The sequence below is a fragment of the Schistocerca serialis genome, chromosome 2 (genome assembly GCF_023864345.2).
Source record: "Schistocerca serialis cubense isolate TAMUIC-IGC-003099 chromosome 2, iqSchSeri2.2, whole genome shotgun sequence".
NCBI lineage: Eukaryota > Metazoa > Arthropoda > Insecta > Orthoptera > Acrididae > Schistocerca > Schistocerca serialis.
This window is the reverse complement of record NC_064639.1, coordinates 615,129,151-615,150,485: the sequence shown is the minus strand read 5'-3', so window position 1 is coordinate 615,150,485 and position 21,335 is coordinate 615,129,151. Positions and strand designations below refer to the sequence as shown.

Sequence of the window (21,335 nt, the reverse complement as noted above, 5' to 3'; positions counted from 1 at the left end):
TTTACCATCATTCGAACGCTCTGGAAAAGACGTGTATAGTGATGTAACGCATGTTGCTATTGTGATTCAAACTTTGCTTAAAAGACGCTGAGAAATATTGTAGATTGAAGGTCGAGGCGGTCAGAAGCAGCTGCAGACTGTAAACACACCTCGCGCGACCTGGAAAGCAGGCCGCGTCATACAACTAATAGGTCATGTGACGTTGAACCAGTAGGACATGGTTCTCCTATCCAGATGTAGTTGCTGCTGGAACATTACGTCCAGATATGTACACAAATCAGGAGAAGTTAGACATGTTACTTCTGTATGGCAAATGTCGTAGGAATGCAGTCAAAACCGTATAGCGATACACGGATATGTATCCTGATCATCGGTATCCTACTCGCCAGGCCATTGCAAGAATGATTACTACACTAGTGTGAACAGGCAGCTTTAACAGCAAACAAAGGAGGAGGAAGAAGACTGCGACCGACAGAGACCATGAAGAAAAAACATGTACTTGCCTCATTATCTCGGTCAATAAAAATGTTGTCATTATTGTGCATGTATCAAAGTATGTGCCCCATAGTCGGCTATGATTCGCCAAATGCCACTCGTTGATACGTGCAATCACCCCCTGCAATAATAGGGGTGTTACGTCTTATGCGACTCGCCCTGTATATCAAATCTTTTGCAGCTGAGACACTTTTCCATGGAATTATGGCTAAGTTTTTAGACCTCACAGAAAAACAATTTACATGTACCATTCATCAAATAAAAATTTGTTCTTGGTCTAGCAACAATCTGTTGTCAAAATATGAAGGTCAAAAGTTATGTATCATGTAAGTTATTATGCTGCTGTGACACTTGGAGGTATGTGAGACAGAATGGCTGCCCCGTAGGGTGAGATTAGGATGTCTGGGCCAGTTTTTAGATTTTTGATTTTTGGTACTTTTATATTTCACAATAAGTAAATGTTTAGCACACCACTGCTTTGTTGCATGTGATGAATGTTAAAAAAATGTGAAGAGCCTAATCTAAAGACCAAAATGTAACATAATTGCAAGTGGTGTGCTTAACTGGATTCAAGAGATTAACTGAACCATGCAGTGTGGTTAACTGAACCACTGTCATTAATAGGAATACGTTCAGAAATAAAATACACATCAAAATAGCCAATACTGCATCCAATGGAGTACAGAATAATCAGATACAAGCAATGAATCATAGAATCGCAATAGCCACAAAAGGTTAATAAATAGCTAATACAAACTAAAGTTACTCAAATCTCAATTAAAAGACAGCATATTTGCATACTGAGCTGTTCTTAATTGTAATGAATTGGGTAATTCCAATAAAACAGCAATTTCGTGTACAAAACTTCCTTCATGTGTTCATTGTTCCAGTTGTACATATGTAAAATGACAGGTGAGCTTCATCGTTTAAGATTTGCTAAACCATAGCATTAAAATTTGTGAAAGTTGTAGAATCTTTGCCATAGACTTGCACAATTGCAAAATTTCCTGATGAATACACTGCACTTTTTTCATCTGATGAAAAACTCACAATTGAAGATGAGTTATCACAGCTAACAAATCTTTCCGGCTCTTCAGCGTCTTCCACGTCAAATACCTTCCTCTTTAAATTTTTCTTCTTTTCATTCCTAGATGATTTTCCTACAGGCCTAACAGATTTTTTCATTTTCTTTTTCTCTTGCTTCTTCTTCAATACTGTTGTTGGTGGGAGTGTGTCAGAATCACTGATTTAGTTTTAGTTTGTTTTCTTTGTGGCAGTGGGGTTTTGGAATGAGGCCAAATATCTTCTGGAGATATTGCCTCATTTCTTTTGTCACTGACCTTGACATTTTCAGAAGCCTGAGGAATATTCAGATTTGTAGTTATGATATTGTTGGAAACATCAATAGTGGAAGTAGATAGCAATTCAGTTATTTGGTTTGATTCAGCTGGCAAATGTAGATTACTAAAATTAAACTAGCTGATAGTCTTAAGGTCCAAAAATATTTGTGTTCAGTGGTTCAATGCCATATACATTTCTGTTGGTGAAGATAAGGGGCAGTGCTCTGCCAACTAGTCCACTGACACTGTAGGTTACGGTTGATGCCTCTGTGCTTGCCATAAGGTAACAACATACTTATTATGGAATTTCTTGGGAAAAAAGCAAATTGCCAAAATCAAGAGGATGAAGTTTTTTACTTGCGTGAAATGGCAGAGTAAGCAAAGTAATAATACTGTCTTATGCACATGATACTGCTGCTACTCTTGTGTTAACTTTGATTATTGTCCAGAATCATATGTGGGCCTTTCATGTTCGACAAAGTGCTGTAAAAATGATAAAAATAATTCACTGTTCATCCAACCTGTGACTATGGCTCCATCCCCAGAATGAAGTGGGACACTGTGCAGCATGATATCTTTAAAGTGCAACTTAGCAAACGTAAGTGGTGTGGGTACGGCACTAATTATTGCAACCATTGTCACAAGTGAACCTCTTTCAGCAGATATCCAGTTGCTCTGCTGTCTGTCTGAAGACATACGTTTAGTGCCTTTGGCACAATGGTTACTGTCTCATCCAGACTGTGTATGTCATGCAGTTCAGACTTGTATTTTTCTTTAAGGAAAACCAAATTTTCAAATAACACTCTTACATTTGTCTCTGTAAAGCTATTGACTGTTTGATATACCACCTATCGATAGGCTTTAATTTATCCTGTGTGGTTAGGTCTTAACACACTAACATCTCAAAAGAACTTGAATGCACCAAGATTTTGGTATCAATCCAAGTGGATGCTACACAAAGGAGGCTGAAAATATACATCCCCTAGTAACTTGTTAACTGTCTCAGTTAACAAGCCCTGAATACTCTTTCCAGTTATCTGACGACATACTCAGTGTGGGGAGAAATCAGAACTACTGTGACTGCCAAAAATTGCCAATTCCATGGAACCTATAGCTCTCTCAAGGAATAAACAGTATGTCACTATGACATAAATATTTTTAATTATTTAGGAGTAAAGGAGACAACTTACTGAAAGGCAGAAGCACTGCATCATCAATAGATAGACAAACTAAAGGTACAGAGTTTTGCTAGCTTCATTCTACAAGCTTGTAGGAGAAACGCACGCACACACACACACACACACACACACACACTTACTCTCACATGCACACACCTTTTCAAGCTAGCAAAGCTCTGTACCTTTTGTTTATGTATGTATCGATGATGCAGCGCTTCTGCCTTTTTGTGAGTTGTTCCCTTTACTCTTAAATATCTTGTAATTCTCAGCCAGAACTTTCCATACCTTATTATGATGTAAATATTTCACTTACAGTAAAGAATGTTCCTTCTCAATGTAAAGTTTCAACCAAGCAAGCACACTAATTAATTAAATGAGTAAAGTCAACTACCAACCACATCTCAAGAATTCAGTAAATCAGTGGCGATATTTTCTTGTTATTTTCATACAGATATTGCACAGTAATTCCATGGCTATCAGTAATCAGCATAATTCCAATTCAAATTCCAATCAAGCAAGTCTGATGTGGCATCTACATGCTTTACTAGGCGTATTTCAAGACAAAGCAACACAAGACTGTCTTATGACAATATCATTTTCATTTATGAGCGGGCACACAGCTGTATTATCACCTCACTGACATACAGCTTGATGCCAACAACCAGTTACTGTTGTTCCACTGGTCGCATCAGTGACAGTGTAGCTTGAACTATTACAGTTCTCTGGAACAGTTTAAATCCATTTAATAAACAGAAAATCCTCCATGAATGTAGAATTTTGGCTTCTCAGCAGTCATGTTATTAAAACCTGGGAACCAGAGCGCATACTCAGATATTATAAATAGGTCAGGGCGGTCAATATAAGCAACCCATCACCATCCTTACTTGTCTGATCCGGTGCACGTTATCAAAGTGTGTGTGTGTGTGTGTGTGTTTTTCTTTCTTTTTTTCCTCTTCTTGATGTCTGCTTGTGTCTGTATGTGTGGATGGATATGTGCGTGAGGGCGAGTGTGTGTGTGTGCTTGTGTCTGTATGTGTGGATGGATATGTGCGTGAGTGCGAGTGTATACCTGTCCTTTTTTCCCCCTAAGGTAAGTCTTTCCGCTCCCGGGATTGGAATGACTCCTTACCCTCTCCCTTAAAACCCACTTCCTTTCGTCTTCCCCTCTCCTTCCCTCTTTCCTGATGAGGCAACAGTTTGTTGCGAAAGCTTGAATTTTGTGTGTATGTTTGTGTGTCTATCGACCTGCCAGCGGTTTCGTTCGGTAAGTCACCTCATCTTTGTTTTTATATATATATAAAGATGATGTGACTTACCAAATGAAAGTGCTGGCAGGTCGACAGACACACAAACAAACATATATGAAATATATATATATATTATGAAATATGTCTGCTTGTGTCTGTATATGTGTGGATGGATATGTGTGTGTGTGCGAGTGTATACCCGTCCTTTTTTCCCCCTAAGGTAAGTCTTTCCGCTCCCGGGATTGGAATGACTCCTTACCCTCTCCCTTAAAACCCACATCCTTTCGTCTTTCCCTCTCCTTCCTTCTTTCCTGATGAGGCAACAGTTTGTTGCGAAAGCTTGAATTTTGTGTGTATGTTTGTGTTTGTTTGTGTGTCTGTCGACCTGCCAGCACTTTCATTTGGTAAGTCACATCATCTTTGTTTTTAGATATATTTTTCCTATGTGGAATGTTTCCCTCTATTATAACCATATATATATTTTGAATGCTCTGAGAGCCCTTCCAGTGCTGCTAATATAGCGCCCTTCTTAATCTATCTCTTTAATCAGCCAATGACACAAGTTGTATTTCCTACAGATGGAAAAAATGCAGTAGTAATATCTATTCACAAAATTTTAGCTAAGCAAGTGATCCCTTATTATAATGCCACCTCACTTCTTGTCATGTTTTTAAAAAAGTTTTTAGGGATTAGTTTATAAAAACTTCTCAGTTTTGGCCTCACAAACCCAGATCTGGTAGAAATAATTAATAACAAATATACTCTTTGTATTTTTGTGTCCATGTCAAGGCCTTCTGTGGTGTGTTTCATTTATTCAAGTAAAATTAAAACATTAGGGCTTTAATGACTTGACCCTCATAAAGATGGCATCATATCTTAACATAAAACAGATGATCATATTAACAAATAATTCCACAGGAATGTAGCTAGATTCAGAGTAGGTCAACATTAAGTACAATGTTCTGAAAGACTTGGATTTTGTCCATTCTTGTTATTGGGTTAGATGAATGATTATCAGAGTTGTTGTAGCACTCTAAAACTGTCATGCCGGATGAGGATACAAGTGTACTGATTTAGGGTCCAAACATATGAATACCAGACACAGCCAAGAGAATTGAGGGAGATGAGTCCAACTGGTTCACTGCAAACTACTTAACTAATAATCTCAAAAAATAAAAAATAAACCCTCACATTACCCAGTTCCAAACAAACAAAATGGCTTATGCATGTCAGAAGACAAGATCAATAATAATGTGCTAAATGTAACCTAATATGTGAAATTTTTAGCCTCTAGCAGTGTAACTTTTGTAAAAGCAGCCTAATCACACAAACAATGGCGTTTATTCACAAGAAATATCTGTACAAGATGCAAACCATCTCAAGTCAGTAGTTTTTGGCAAAGTCCAGTCCAGTCCAAGCCATACCAGAGTTCTATATATTACTAGAGTATTTCGACTGGAGTCCACCAGAACAAATCCATAGCCAATATGATAACACTTGCAGCATGTGCTCCACTGCTATGATTATAACTGCTTAGCCTGACATACACACTACAGCAGTCACGGAATCCACTTACAGTCCCCCCCCAAACAGTGACCGTTAGGGAAGAAGATGCAGGCAGATGTGATCCAGAGAAGCCGCCACTGGGGATGACAGATGGTCAATGTCAGTGGGTGTTGTTGCAAAAGCTAAGGTTGGATGAGAGATGCTTGAGTCACCACAGACCAGAGGGTCTGCTGGTGGTAGACAAGATGGCTGTCGACCAGGGTTGTGGAGACAACATTGGCTTTGATGGTGCTGTAGAAGTCCTTGGGCAGAGGCTGCAGTATACAAACTGGGTTCATGGCAGGTGGAGATAATCCCATGGATCCAGGTTGGGTGTTGACCAAACTGATGAGCCTACACCGCGCTGCCCAAGTGGAAGGGAGAGGCCTTGGCAGCAACATGGATAACTGGTGGATGCAGCGTATCCATGAAGGCAGCCATGAAGTCGCTCCACTGGGCTGGGGTCTCCCATTGAGGTGGCCCTTTAAGTTGCTAGAAAACTGCAGTGGGCATTAGATGCAGTGTTAAATATTTCTTTGTAGGGCTGAGTTTTGAAGGTGCAAGTAAATAATTCCACAGAGCTGTTGAAGGGTGGGTGAAAAGATGCAGTGCAATGTGTTGAAACCCATTACATGAACAACACTGTCCGAAGTCATAGGAGATAAATGCCATCCCATTATCAGAAACCAAGGTGTGTGAGCTGCTTTCAGGGGCAAAGACTTTTTCTAAGGCTATGATGGTAGTGGCAGCAGTGACATGAGACACATTAGGGAAGTGACAAAAGGAATCAGTCATGGCCAAGCTAATGGAGCCCAAAAGCAGGCCAACAAAACCTAGAGGACACACACCCACAGTTCCACAGTGTTGAGCCAGGAAGAGGACTGATGCATCTTGAGCGCCAGGCCTGACAAGCAGAACATTTTCAGACCAGTTCAATGGTGTCAGAGTCAGTATTTGGCAGAAACAAGTTGTTGCTTCAATGGGCAGTGTGTATGAGCTTTAGAACTTTCAGCTGAAGAGGGGGAGGCATTTGGACGGAACAGTAGTCCTTCTCTGAGACGCTAAACAGAGCTTATTGATGTAGATGTAGCTGTTGGTGCCATTGCCAAAAGGGACAAAATTTGGGCCTGAGTGTGTCCAGCCATCCATATTGTACAAAGCGAACAAGATGGCTTAATATCGGGTTCTCACAGGGGGTGGCTGCATGCATTGTCGCGTGATGTTAACAGAAAGGTGGAAACATTTGAATTCAAATTTGAATTTAGCATGAACTACACCAAATCATGTTGATTGAAAGTTGGATCAGGTGTCATGGGGAACTGGAAGAACATGTCCATGTAACATTGCTCTCGATAGTATGCAGAAAATTGGAAGTTAGTCAAGTAAAGTGCCCAGTGCTGGAGGCAATGGGCAGTACCATCTGGTTCAGTGTTTCGTGGGGCTAAAGATGGTGAGCAATGAGTGGCAATCAGTGTCAAGTTGAAATTCCTGTCTTAAAGGAAAAATTTAAGTTGTTGAACTGCAGATAAGATCTTAGAATTGTATGCGGTAGGGCAGAAACAGAGTAGAGGTGTTTGTCTTTAAAACACTTCTTTCAGTGCCAAAATTCTAACCTGACTGGAATAATATGTTTATTTATCGAAAAGTGTTCTTGCAAGAAAGAAATCATCCTAGGCAACTCAAGTTCTGCCAGATTCAATATTGGCTCTAGTGTTTGTATTAGTAGAATTCAAAATTTCCTGATGAGAACATGGCCTTCTTTTATCTTCCTGCATCGAAAGTTTGACAAACCAAAAAATGCAATTGCAACTGTCAGTAATAAGTGCCCACTCTTCACTTTATTCATTAGTTGCTGGAAAGGCTCTAAACACGGGTGGCTTGGGAGATGTTCCTGTTACTTGCACTGCCTGTAATGTAGCTGTCATTAGCTCCTGATAACCCTGGATAGTTTGTTAAGATGCCACCAGGAACAGTTCAAGCCATGTAAAGTTCATATTCCCAAGCAAAGTCCAGTCCTAGCCCCATCAGAGTTCTGTATATTAAAATTAGAGCCCATCAGAACAACACCATAGCCAATATGATACCACTTGTGGCTCACACTCCACTCTGAGCATCATAACTGCTTAGGTTGATTTATATGCTAGAGTCTGGTGTGATTCCTTCAGAGGGCTTGCCTGAGGATCAGCACTATCTGAGTAGTGACACTACAGTAGTCATTTTTTCTGTGCTAACACTGGTTTGCGCCACTGAAATAACAAGCTGAGGTGGCACCAGCATGTAGATAAGTTAATCAGAAAGTTAATTTCTATGTGCTTTGCACTTACAAATATTTCTTTCTGTGTTGATGTGCCAGTGGGACTGCTAGTGTACTTGATATACTTCCACTCATACTGTCCTGTGGCATCCAATGCAGCCAACATCAAGAAAGTATTTATTCTACATTAGCATGCAGTAACAACGTTATGTAAAGTTGGCAACTGTACGCCTTGCAGAAGCCTATTCAGTGACTTTGGTACTCTTAAACTCCTGTGCCAGTAGATGCGCTACCTATGTTATTCATAGTTAATAATAAGAATGCATTTATCATGAACTCTGAAATTCACAATACTAGATGTAAAAAAATGTGTAGACTATATGTTCCTGTGTAGGATTCCGGATCGAGTTTAAGATTCTGGTGCAAAAGTCTTTAACAGATTGTTGATAGACATCCAGTAGGAAACTGGAAATCCCAAGATATTCAAAAACAAAGTAAAAGAGTATCTTCTTAGATACAGCTATAATTTATCAGATTATTTGGATTTGAGAATGGAAATCCCAGTTAACGATAATGTTCATCTTAAATATGTTTAAACTTTTCCAATATTTAGACAGTGTTCTCCAACAGCAGTAAAGTTACATTTATGCTTAGTAAGAAGTAATTCAAGAAGAAGAGCAATTACTTTTTTCAAATAGGTTTCACAAAAATTCAGAAGATATTTTTATAATTATCAGTGTGAGGAGATAAGCACTAGTTGCAATTTGTTTCAGTATACTTTTCAGAATTAACTAGCAGTCACTGCTTCTACCAATTAATGTGTAATTTCACCAGTTCCAGAATGCTGAAGCCTCAATTTCACATTGGTTTTATGGAACACAATTTGTGAATTGTGACAGAATTCTGCTTGGAGAGACATGTGGATAAGAAGTTACGTACATTGTCCCTTATCTCAGGGTATGTTGGAATGCAGTTGATGCTCTGGCAAAGAATGCGGCTGCATCTTTTTAAGACTTTGGTGATACTTGTTATTCAGACAAGTGCTGGTTGGTGATTTCAGTGTTAATTAGTTTTTTGATGTAATGTGAGTACATGGCACAAAAAAATTTAATTCTGTGCTGTCCGGACAGGATGCTATCTATTGTTCAGACAAGATTATAAGTGTATTTAGTTACATCTATTTCCCTTTGCAGGTGCTGCACTCACAAGTGCTAATGGGATTTCATTAGCAACAGTTGAATATCCACTAATGAATAAAGGTCTTCACTAGATTTTTGCATGCATAACAATCATTGGTTATAAGAATCCATGTTGTTTCTGGATGTTTTCTGATGTCATGCACTCATCTTCCATTAGGTCTGCATTTCAGTCTTGCAGTCCAGTAAAGAACCTCCTTAGTCTGTGTATATTGCATTTGCCTGACTACATGCCAGTCCCATCTGCAGATCATGTACATGGAAGTCACAATTATGTCCTTCACCACAGTATGTTTCCTGATCCATTTGTTTGTTTTCCTGTTTCTCCTAGTAAGTCTCAGTATGCATGTCCGTTGGTTTTCTGCTGATGAAGAGCAGTACTCGATTTCATTTTTAGTTCCAGTTGATGCTTGCCAGGTCCATTTTCTATTTGTTTTGTGCTGGAAGGATGCAGTAAGGACAAATATGTTGTTTTCAGCAAATTGTACTACAATATGACCTTCATCATTTCAGTTATATTGTAAGTTTCCCACTGTCGAATCATTGTTCAGTTATTGCCGTACTTTCACGTTAAAATCCCCCTTACCACCTTGCTGTGGGTTTTGGTGCCATCATCCAGTTTCTGTAACATTCTGTAGAGGTCTTCTACACCCTTATCGGAATGTGAGCCTCTGGACGGATGGACTTGAATTATTTCCATGGAATATCTGTTATTATTTTTGAAATGAGCACTCTACACTGATCAGCCAGAACATCATAACCACCTACCTAATAGCTGGTGTGTCCACCTGTGGTATGGATAACAGCAGTGGTGTGTCATGGCATGGAAGCAATGAGGCTTTGGTAGGTAGCTGGAGGGAGTTGGCACCATGTCTGCACACACAAGTCACCTAATTTTCGCGAAGTCCGAGGAGGGGGCCAAGGAGCTCTTAACACCACATTCAGTCACATCCCAGATGTGGTAGATTGGGTTTAGATATGGCAAGTTGGGGGGCCAGCACATCAGTGGGAACTCGTCACTGTGTTCCTTGAACCACTCTATCACACTCCTGGCCTTGTGACATTGCACATTACCTCGTTGAAAAATGACACTGCTGTTGGGAAACATGATCGTCATGAAAGGATGTACGTGATCTGCAAGCAGTCTACAATACTCCTTGGCCATCGTGGTGCCTCGCACGAGCTCCACTGGACCCATCGATGCCCACATAAATGTTCCCCAGAGTGTAACGGAGCTGCCACCAGCTTGTTTCTGTCACACAGTACAGGTGTCAAGGAGGTACTCCTCTGGAAGATGATGGGTTTGCATCCTCCCATCAGCACATAAAGAAGGTATTGGGATTCATCAGATCATGCAATGCTCTGCCATCGTGCCAAAGTCCAGTTCCAATTGTCATATGCCCAATTCAGTCATAGTTGGCGATGTTGTGGTGTTAACATTGGCACAAGCAAGGGTAATCGGCTGTGGAGGCCCATTGTTAGGAGTGTTCGGTGCACACTGTGTGTTCAGACACACTTGTACTGTGACCAGCATTTAAGCCTGATATTAGTTCCACCACAGTTCGCCACCTGTCCTGTTTTACCAGTCTGCCCAATCTATAATGTCTGGCCTCTGTAATGAGGTGTGTCCGCCTAACACCATGATATCTAGACATGGTTTCACCTTGGTTTTGCCATGTGTTGAAGACACTATCTACAGCATTCCTCAATTATTCGACAAGTCGTGCAGTTTCTAGAATGCTTGTGACGAGCCTCTGAGCCGTCACAAGCTCTCCTTAGACAACTCAAATAGTTCGTGCGCCTTTCTGATTTTACACAGGTAGCACGCTCACTGATACTACACGCGCTGTACATGTGTCTGGCTAGCAATCATTCCTCACCAGGTGATGCTGCTGTTGCCTGGATGGGCTTATATCAATAGTAGGTTGGTGGTGATATTATTCTGGCTGGTCAGTGTATTCTGTCTGAAGATCCCTAATATTATTTTTATTACTCTTTTGTTTGTAATAATGCCTACATTTTAGTTTCCTCTCTGCTTTGTTTCTTTAAGTAAACGTATGTCCTGATTTTAATCCTGTTTGGTCTTCATTGTTTTCACCATACTTTTGATAACCTTATGATATCTCATTTGGCTTTATGTAACTCTTTTCCCACTTCATGAAACAATCTTCATAATGTCCTGCAATGTATTATCACACACAGTAGATGCTGTTAGGTTTTTAAGGTTCATTTTTATTGTCTATTAAGACACAGAACCACAGGAACTATCACATACCTGTAGTACCTCCAGAAACATTACCCATGGTGCACAAGTCTGCCAGGTCTTGAAGACATCTGTACAGTGTGAAACCTTAGCAGAGCTATGCTCACAGCAGTCTTGGTCTAGGCTTGAGTGCTTCTATATCTTAGAGCACAAAACCAGCATTATCATGGTGAGAATATCTGGATTGGACAGTGAGATCTACCCTGGTTGATTTCCTTGATTCCTATCTACTTCATAGCAGAATCACATTTTGTAGTCAGTGTTGTATGTGAAGGACCTTTTTCCCGTGGAATGAGGTACAGTTGACAAAATGGAGACATTCTTGATTGTTGACATTTTGATATAAAAAAATATTTTTGAGTAAATGTTAGAGTTGAAGAACAGCATTTAGGAAGGTTGCTCATTGGGTCGAGGATGATTATGAAAAGAGGATTTTGAAGTAAGTATCAGTACTGTGTTGAAAAGCACAAAGTCTGCCATTGTTATCTGTCCAGAGTGTGATGCCATCAATGAATCTGGATCACACAAAGTGCTTAAGATGTTGGATGAATTGGAAGATGTACGCTAGAAGGCACATAAACAGTTTATCAGTGGAAAGTGTCTTGCCATGATTTTGTTTTTATATGTTTGACCTTCAAAGGAGAAAATATATGAGTCTGTATCAGGGGTGTAACTAGACTGGGCAATGCCCCAGGGCCCTGAAGGGCAAGGATCCCTATGTGTCATTAGGAAATAAAGAAAAAATTAAGGAAAACCTAAATGGAAGCAAAAGTGGAAAATGGAAAATACAACATGCATCGATTATATTCAGAAATGCCCTAACAAGTATCAGAACTAGTCTTTTGAATGCAAGCTAAATGGATTTTGGCCTGTTCAGACTGTACCAATAGCTCACAGACAGCAGACACACAAATGATGGGCGATTGATTCCTCCAGTTTACTAGGGTCTAGATCTGAGCAAATTCTGTGGCTACACCAGTGTTGCAGCATCCATCATGAGTGATGCACATAGTTCTTATGTTGTGTATGCCACTATTTAAATATGGTTCTTAAAGAAACTTTAGAGGCTAATCAAGGAACAACACATTTCTTTAAACAATTGAGAGCATCTACAGTTTTTTTGGTCACAGAGTGCTATAGCCATCTGGTCAGTAGGTGCAAGGTAAAGCTAGAGCTACAGAACTCAGCACACTGGCCTTGGAGGTATGCACTATCAATCCACTTAAAAGAAAGATTCGTTGATATTTGTAAGGTTCTGCCAAACATAATTCTTGTGAGTAACAAATATAATGAATGAAGTGCAGCAATGCACCTTAAAATGATAATTAAATTCTAGAGCTTTGTTACTCTCATAGTAATTCAATGCAGTGTCTTCTGCTTCATGGTCTTCTTCAGTGTCTCCACCAAGTTGGCAAGTTATTTCGAATTTGAAATTGTTAGTAGTAGTGGTTGGTCGGATGCCGTTCCTGATGTCAGTAAGTTAGTGGAAAGTATGGCAACAGAAAAAAAAGGCAATGTGGTATCTAAGCCATTGCAGTCAGAGAATATGGATGTTGGAGCAGCCTGTGATGTATGGATGTTGCAGGTGTTATGACCTTTAAAAACATCACTCAGAGATAGCTAGCATAAAAAGATTATTTGACAGAGTGCTTGTTTAAGCGCTGAACATTTTGAACGATGGTGAACTGAGTGTGAATTCTCTTAATAAATGGACTGAAGCAGTAAAGAAGCACTTCAGCAAGTTTATGAGGATGAAAGACTGACAGTAATAAACTAGTTTTCAAGTGACAAATTTTTACTCAATGACTAACATAATGTATTCACAGTTAAATGCATAGTTCCAAGGAATGAGGCTGTTAACAAATGCATACAGAGCAATACAACCTTTGTTCACATGTACCACCCCTGACAAAGATTTTAAAAATAAATTGCTAAGTTGGTGATGTTAATTAGTAAAACATAGCTCACTAGTATTGAGTTCCCTGATGTACGCAAAGCTGTGTGTAGTATCTAATAGTATCTGTCACTGTAGCAAAATCTGAACATATTTCCCAAAACGAAATTTTCACTCTGCAAGAGGGTGTGCACTAATGTGAAACATCCTCACAAGTTAAGACTGTGTGTGGGACTGAGACTTGAAGGTAGAAAATGAGGTACTGGCTGTCAGGATAGGTCATGAGTCATGTTTGGGTAGCTCAGTAGGTAATGCATGTACCCAAAAAAGGCAAAGGTCCCCAGCTTGAGTGTCAATCCAGCACAGTTTTAATCTGCCTGGAAGTTTCATTTTTGTCCCAGGCTAAAAGCAATAAGAAAGTACTTGTTATACAGTGAGTCAGAAATGGTTATCTAGTTTGACAGTACCATCAATAAGAAAATGAAAAGGTATAGAATATTGATATTTCATTGTCAGTTTATGTTTTGACTTAGATATTCATACTAACATAGTTATTTCAAATTAACTTTTTATTTCTGTTAGGTTTCATTATACTGTATTAGATCTTATTTTACTTTTTGTTATATTTTTCTGAGTTTTAATTAATTTTCAGTCTTTTTAGTTGAAATGTAAGAAGGTTGCCTCACTAGTTGCATGCAGATTTTCACAAAAAAGTTTTTTTTTTAATTTTCTGTTGAACTTTTTGTTGGGTAATGTTAGTATTTATTATGTGTAACGTATATGGATGAATACTTGTTTCAAGTATGGACATATAAGAAAAAAAGTTATGATCATTTTCATTTTTCTAAAGTAAATAAAACTGACTATTGAAAAAGTTTTTCTTGCTTATTTTACTTTTTGATTCAATTGGGAGGAGAAGTATTTGGGGAAAGTGAGACAGCTGGCTGTGAGGTATGAGTTGTTGATGAAGTCTTGATGTGTTGGGAAAGAGGGAGATGGCAGGCATGCAGGAGGGAGAGGGACTCTGCTTTTGGTATTTCTGCCCATGACTGTAGTGACACTCCTTGTCTGAATTTTAGGAAGGAGGTGGTGTGTTTGCTTCCAGGGGCACACTGGGAAAGCTAATGTTCCACGGCAACAAAGCTAGTGGAATTTTAGCACACTGGGACATACCAAGCAAGGGGCCTCATGGCAAGAGGAAAGGAAATGGAGAAAGTGGTTAGCTTTTGACTATAGGAAGCAAAACTGATTGGTGATGCCTGTAAGCCAGGACATATGAGCCTTCTATGGGAAAATTGTAACTAGCCACAGTGAGCTGACCAGCAGGGAGCCAGTGAAGTTGCATTTGTGGAGCTTTCAGGACAAACTCAAGGTTGATGAAAAAGATATCTATTAGTGTTTGATTTTGGCTGAGTGTCAACTGTAGGGATGAAGGGTGGCAGATAGAGATGAGATGGGAGGGGTGACCCCAAGAAATATATATATTAAAAGGAATTAGGTAAAGGAAAGCAGGTTTTTGGAAATTCTAGCATGGTTAAGCCTAGGTTCAGCATGAAGGTGAGTGTTCTTGGACTGAGACTTTTGCTGAGGTTAGGTTCTGAGAATATTGGTTGAATAGAGTGATAGGATTTAGAGAGAGCATTTGGCGGTAATACGTTACGGAACATGAAAGTATGCTCTGGAGATGTGAAGTAAGGAGTAGGTTATATAAGGCAGGGTTTGGGACATGCAAGTTGCCTCTATTTATGATCTCCTTTCAGTCTGCTCTGTACTCTATCAGAAGTCTTCCAATGAACTAAGTCATTCCCTTGTTCTTCCTATGACTGATTTTTTGTGGTTCTCCATTTCTTATCTTTTTTTTCAGTGTTATATTGAGTTATTTAATTGCTGTGACTGGCCACTACTGTAATACACAAAAGCCATTGTATGCAAAAGTTACCTGATTTTATTCCTCTTGCTCATGCAGATAATTTTGTATTCATCCATATTTCGGGCAAGTTATCACTCATTATTCATACTGCAAAATTATAAGAAGGCAGAATGGCCAACCAGAAAACAAAATTGCAGTGCCACTGACAGACACATTTAAAAGTTGGTGAAAAGCTATTCCTTAGTCTTGCAACTGTTAGTTCCACCCTCTGGGAGAGAGGTTGGATGAGATGGGAAAGGATAACAGGTTACTGATAACCCACTATGAAAGTGAGCCTCATGTTGTGAGGGCGAGGGGAGACAAAACTTCGGGGAAAGTGCTACAGAGAGAAGAAGATGGCAACCACTGCGTGAGACTATTAAGAATTAGGTCCCCTTCTCCCACAGCATTCACCCAGTTCTGTGACAAAGGCATTATGTAACTGTCCATGGAATGTTTCCTTTATTCACTGAGTGTTTGTCTGTACTCTGACTTTGCAAGACACTGCAAACTTGTTTTCATATCTCGGCAATCACACACATAATGTTAATGATAAGGAATGTGTATGTTTCCATCTGCCCTGTCCACTGACCAAGTGCTGGGGATAAAATTTTTTCCAAGCATTGGGATCTGGAGTGGCTAAAAATTGGTTGAGCAACACTTTATTTAATTTAGGGCTCTTAAAAATTGAGGGTATTAGAACTGATAGAAGTTTATTTAAAGTGAAACAAGTTTAAATTTTGTGAAATGATTAGATAATATTAATATTCTGATGTTCATGATTTACTTATACTTTTTCCTTTTTGTGTTTGAGCAGTCAGTGTTAGTGGCGGGGCTTCTTTTAGCCGCAGATTTAGATTGTTCATGAATATTATATTACTGGAGAACTTGTTACATTAATTGATAAATATTTTGTCTGTATTAGAAAATACATTTTGAGTTTCAGCGTACTAAAGCAACACAAAAGAAAGAAAGACTGCTCAAAATGCCATGACATATTAGTGTGTGACCATATTTTGTCATTGAACTGCATACTTACACTGAGATAATTTTTACCAAAATCAATTGTCTTGTTGGTAATGGAGTAACAGTTCTGCATGAGTTCCAACACAAAAGAAACAAGAATGATGGTGCAAATTTTTGTACTTGCTTGAGATAGTAGTGGTTACCTTCAAAGCAGGACTCATTAGCATCCACACTCATCTGCATTCATTCCTTCTACAGCTCAAAATATTTACACATGTAATTTTCTACATGGCTCTGCCAGAACTTCACTGAGAACACATATGCTGTAAACTGCATGCCCACTGCCACAGAGTTGATTGATTTTGGCGAAAATTGTCAGTGTAAAGACACAGTTCAAAGTCAAAAAGAGCCACAGCCAAACGCACATCACAGCAAGTAGTTGCCTAATAATATGAACATTTTGTCATTTTGGATATATAAGACCGTTGTTCAGAGGTGGATACTATGTTCCCCATAGGAAGTCACATTTTCCTTGTACACAAGCATTTCTTTCTATCTTTATTTGTTATGTGTGTGTATGTGAAGTTAATGAATATTGTATTCTGTATATGTGACTTTTATGTCTATACATAAAAGAAATATTAAAATATTATGAAAAGGATATAGTTGCTACTCACTATATAGCAGAGATGCTGAGTTGCAGATAGGCACAACAAAAAGACTGTCGCAAAATAAGCTTTCAACTGACAAGCGCCTTGTCAAAAATAGATCCTTAAGTGTGGCTTCAGCTGCCAGAGACTACAGTCATGTGTGTGAGTTGGATTTTCATGAGTGTCTGTTATCTGTTTTTGACAAAGCTTTATTGGCTGAAAGCTTATTTTGTGACAATATTTTTGTTGTGCCTATTTGCAACTCAGGCATCTCCGCTATATGGTGAGTAGCAACTACCCTTTTCATAATAGTGTTACGTTACATTACGACACACACACACACACACACACACACACACACACACACACACACACTTCATCTAAACAGATCTGATAGGCCTAATGGTACCAACCAACTGGCGTGTCTTCCTCAGCTGATAGATGTTACTGGATGTGGATATGGAGGGGCATGTGGTCACCACACCACACTCCTGGCTATTGTCAATTTTGTGACTGGAGCTGCTACTTCTCAATCAAGTAGCTCCTCAGTCGGCCTCACAAGGGCTGAGAGCACCCCACTTGCCAACAGTGCTCAGCAGATGTGGATGGTCATCAACCCAAGTGCTAACCAAGCCCAACAGCACTTAAATTTAATGATCTGATGGGAACCGGTGTTAACACGGGAAGCAAGGCTGTTTGCATGAACTTTGTTCTGTGTGGTATTGTATTTTAACTGCTTTTGTATTGTATTTTCTGAGACAGAGATTGGGGACCAGCCCCACATTTACCTTTAAAAAATTGAACAATACCTAAAAATCATAATCAGGCTGGCAAGTGGACAGAATCAGTACTCGTTAACTTGCTGCACATATTCAATTTATTTTTATTTATTTTATTTGAGATACATATTCCATAGATCCAGTATGGCGTGATTACGCATGGATGTGGAACGAGTCAAAACAGGTACAATATAGATATCATACAATACAATACATACTGGTATATTACACATAGTAGATGAATGATTCAAAACTGGTGCAATACAATAATATAATCGAGATAATAAACAATATAATACAAAAATGCAATAGTGATAAAAAACAATACAGATACAATGACAAAGGAAATAATCTGAATTACTACTCAAATTATTAATCTCTGCTGAAGAATTCATCTAAAGAGTAGAAACATTTTTCCTGTAGGAACTCCTTTAGCTTTTTTTTTAATAGGATGTTATTTTCTTTTAGACACTTTATATTACTCGGGAATGCATTAAAGATTTTTGTACTTGCGTACTTTACCCCTTTTTGTACTAGAGAGAGATTCTTTCGTTCACAGTGCATATCACCTTTCCGTCTTGTGTTATAATGATGGTATGCCTCATTTGTTTCATATTCAGAGGAATTCAGAAGTGTGAAAGCCATGAGTGAGAGGAGAGGTTAATATACCTAACTGTTTAAAAAGACTGCGACATGAGGTTCTTAACACTACATATAATTCGGACTACTTTTTTCTGGCTCCAAAAATTTTTTTTGAAAGTGGTGAGTTGCCCCAAGATTATTCCATAGCACATCACTGAATGAAAGTAGTCAAAATATGCAGACTTTGACATGTTGATGTCTTCAATTTTGGAGATTATTCAGATGGCAAATGCTGCTGAGCTAAGCTTTTTTAGTGTTTGCCGTATGTGGAATTCCCAGTTGAGCCGGTTATCTATGTGAATGCCTAGGAACTTTGTGCACTGATCGCTCTGTAACTGTTGGCTCTCGTGTGCAATGTTAATCTCTTCTGGGCTTATGTAACTGGATTGGAACTGCATGTAATTTGTTTTACTGAGGTTTATTGCTAGAGAATTTGCTGTGGACCAGTTCAGAGCAGTTGCAAGTGCTTGGTTGGCATTTAACTCTACGTCAGTGGAGGTTTTGCTGGCTGTCACTATACTTGTGTCATCTGCAAACATTGTGATATTGCTAGCACTGTTTTTGAGGACAGGGGTAGGTCATTAATATATATAATAAATAGGAGGGGACCAAGGACTGACCCTTGTGGAACTCCATGATGTACTGTTCCTCAGTCAGACTACCTCTTCTACTTGTAGATTGTTAACACCTAATACTATTTTTTGTTGTCTATCTTCTAAAAAAATGGTTCAAATGGCTCTGAGCACTATGGGACTTAACTTCTGAGGTCGTCAGCCCCCTAGAACTTAGAACTACTTAAACCTAACTAACCTAAGGACATCACACACATCCATGCCCGAGGCAGGATTCGAACCTGCGGCCGTAGGGGTCACGTGGTTCCAGACTGTAGTGCCTAGAACCTCTCAGCCATCCTGGCCGACCTGTCTATCTTCTAGATATGATCTGAGCCAGTTACCCATTTGTCTACAGATTACATATTGGGCTGCTTTTCCTAAAACTATTCTGTGATCGACGCAGTCGAAAGCCTTAGTCAGGTCACAGAATATGTCAACGGGTAATTTTTTCTTGTCAAGGCATTCTAAAATGTTATTTGTAAGTGCTAAATTGCTTCAGTTGTAGATATACGTGATCTGAAACCAAACTGTTGTTTACTAAGTAGTGCAAATTTTTTAAGGTGATTGACAATCCTGACGTATATTAATTTTTCAAAGACTTTAGAAAATTTTGTTACAAGGGAGATAGGATGATAGTTGGAAAAATCTGTGGGATCACCTTTTTTGTAGAGGGGCTTCACAGTAACACACTTCATTCTGCCAGGGAAGATACCTTGATTTAGAGAGGAATTGAATATATGAGCTAGAACTTTAGACAGTTGATTACAGCTGGCTTTTAGCTGTTTGCTGGAAATATTGTCTATACCCGATGAATTTTTACTTTTTAGAGATACTATGGTTTTTCTTACTTCTTCCACGGTTATAGGGGCTATACCCATCATGTCTATAGAGTTAGGGAAAAGTTCTTTCAGAGTTTTTATTGCCTTTTCTGAAGAGCCTTTGCATGCTGTTTTCCCAGCAACAGTTAAAAAGTACTCATTAAAGATCTTAGCTACAATATCTTGATTTTGAACTAGCTTACTTGCATTGTTAAGAGCAATATTTTGGATCTTGTTGGGGTAATTTGCACCAGTCTCATTTTGTATCACTTCCCGTATAGTTTTGATTTTATTAGTGGAGTTATTAATTTTTGAGCACAGATACATATTTTTTATTTCTGAATGATTTTGTTCAATATTTTACTGTATTTTTTATAGTTATTTAAAAGGTTAGGGTCATCTGATTTTTTTTGAGGCAATGTACAACTCTCTCTTGCTTTTGCAAGAAATCCTAATTCCTGTGGTAATCCAAGGCTTGTTGGTGGATTTTTTAGTATGGGTTTTATATAATCTTTTTGGGAATATACTTTCAAAAAGGTTGTATTTGGAATTGGCATTTTCTACATTATATAGTGGACCCCAGTCTATGTTTTGGAGATGTGATTTAAAGATCTCAATAGTTTCATCAGTAGATTTCCTAGTAATTTTCCAGTTGGGACCACTATTAATCTCACAAATACTTGAATTGTTAATGGTGAGTCTTTGTCCATCATGGTTAGAGAGACCATTCAGGACTTGCCTGACAGCTATATCATCAATCTTGGTTATGTCAATAAATACATTATCAATTAATGATTTTGTTCGTGAAGTTATTCTGGTGGGAAACTTTACAACAGAAGCAAGATTATATGAGGACATCAAGTTCCCAAGATCTACTCTGTCTCTGGAGTTCCCTAGGAAATTTGCATTGAAGTCTCCAACAACTCTGACATCTCTACTGAGGTTAAATATGTATATTGAGAGTGCATCTAACTGTTTCAAAAAAATTCCAAAGTTACCTGAAGGTTCCCTGTACAAAGCTACTACTGCTATATAAGAATTATTTGAAGCCAGCTCTGTGGCACACGCTTCAAACTGTTGATCTATACAAAAACTCTGCACATAAATTATGCTACATGTGATGCTGTTTCTGACATAGATCACTACTCCACCTTTTTCTATAAATTTCCTACAGTAAGGTGTTGCTATGCAGTAATTATCTATAGCAAGTTTTTCGATATCTGACATAACATGGTGCTCACTAAAGCACAGAACATGGGCACAATCTATACCTTGTGGCTCCTGGATATTAATTAAGAGTTCATTAATCTTGTTGCTCAGGCTACATATGTTTTGATGGTAAATAGTCAGATTTTGATTTCCAGAACCACTTACACATTTATCTCTAAAAAAGAAATATCAGTTGACAGAGAGTGTTCGGTATTTTTCACTATCCATTTACTTGAGTTGGTCTGTTTCCATGTTCTGGGAGACTGGGGAGAATCAGCTTTACCTGGTGTTTTCAGCGGCCATTTGTCCAATGTCATCTGTCTATACCCATTCCTG

General features: G+C 38.8%; 1 protein-coding gene across 3 annotated transcripts in view; it reads left to right on the top strand.

Moving 5' to 3' along the window:
• LOC126457664 (RB-associated KRAB zinc finger protein-like) overlaps positions 1-21,335 on the top strand; it is a 116,260-nt gene that overhangs the window by 10,241 nt on the left and 84,684 nt on the right. Inside the window, exon 2 of one of the 3 annotated variants that reach the window (XM_050094156.1) lies at positions 8,894-9,016. The exons of the other annotated variants lie outside the window; for them this stretch is intronic. The gene's annotated coding sequence lies outside the window, so the exon portion shown is untranslated. The remainder of the gene's footprint in view (positions 1-8,893; positions 9,017-21,335) is intronic. 3 annotated transcript variants of the gene reach the window in all.